The sequence below is a fragment of the Solanum tuberosum genome, unplaced genomic scaffold (assembly GCF_000226075.1).
Source record: "Solanum tuberosum cultivar DM 1-3 516 R44 unplaced genomic scaffold, SolTub_3.0 scf00136, whole genome shotgun sequence".
In the NCBI taxonomy this organism is placed as follows: domain Eukaryota; kingdom Viridiplantae; phylum Streptophyta; class Magnoliopsida; order Solanales; family Solanaceae; genus Solanum; species Solanum tuberosum.
Genome location: NW_006239061.1, coordinates 748091 through 749589, shown reverse-complemented (window position 1 = coordinate 749589; position 1499 = coordinate 748091).

Sequence of the window (1499 nt, the reverse complement as noted above, 5' to 3'; positions counted from 1 at the left end):
TTTGTCCTTTATTTTTTTATATCGAGCTAGAAATTGTTGAAATTGATAATTTTCATCTATTGCCATTTCTACGGTCGGAGTTGGACCTTCCAACGCATCTTGAATTGGTGCATTAAGATCACGTTCATCCTCAATTATCATGTTGTGCATTATAATACATGAAGTTAATATATCATGTAGCACTTCTTTTCTCCAAAAACGTGACGGTCCTGCGATAATTGCAAAACGAGATTGCAAAACTCCAAATGCACGTTCAACATCTTTTTGACATGATTCTTGTTTCATAGCAAAATATTTTTTTTAAAAGTCACATATAGAAAAATTAATTTATAAAAAAGCTAAATTTTATATCTAAAATGAATATTATAAAAATATTACATAAAAAATAACTAAATATACAAGAGATTTAATTAAAACATACAATTTATATGATTTTTAATTAAAAGTTTGTATAATGAAATAATATTATAATAATCAAAAAGTGAATTGGTGTGATGAATAGTGTAACACTATTCACACATCAAATTTGGTGTGGGTTGGAGCTCAAAACACCAAATTTTACACAAATTTTATGTAAAATTTGGTGTTGGATTGAAGATGGTCTTAAAAATTATTGAATTTTCTCACCTTATGAGTTGTAAATTATCTAAATAATAAGAAGAAAACACAGATATGTAGCAACACCACATTTCGTTTCTCTACTAAGAAAGAAAATATGAAGAAAAAAAAAGGAAAAAAATTTGAAGAAGGTTGGGAAGGGGAGAAAGAGAGAAATAAGGGTTGGACGGGAATGAAGACACATTTAATTAGAAAAGGAAAAAAGAAATGGAGTGGGGTGGAAGAAAGAAGTGGAAAAAAAATTATTTACAATTTTCTTATTTTTGGTCTTACTTAAAAATTAATAATTATTTTAGTTAAAATTTTGATATTCATGCTCTTTCAACCCGTGAAATCACATGTTTGTGCCAACTTAATAATTGAGTTTCCACACAAGCTTGATCAATGGTTAGAACTCAGAAGGGGTTAAAATATTGAGTTTCATTGAGTTTAACATTCAGTTGACAAAATGTCAAGTAAAATGGTTCAGAATATAAACTCATACCAGTATAGTGATTCATCAGACTATTTCGCCAAAAAAAAATCACTTAGTTTAACTTACACAAATTTTAAAAAATAAAGATGACTTTTTATCACGTGGAAAACTGAAATTAAATTGTCATAAAATAAATGAAAGAGGTCATTTTTTTTTAATTGAGGAGTACTAATTATTTTGTCCAACTAGACAGATGAAAAGATTATTATCTTTAAATGTGACTTTTCGTTAGTTTCTTTTTTTTTCATGATTTTCGTCAAAAGTAATTGTTTAGGTTCGTAAATATTCAATGGAAAATAAAAATATTGTAATTTTTAACAAATTTAAAGGACTAAAATTATTCGGTGTATATAAAAAAGGGAATTATTTTGTACTTGCCATTGAAAATAAGGGGCCAATTTTGTCA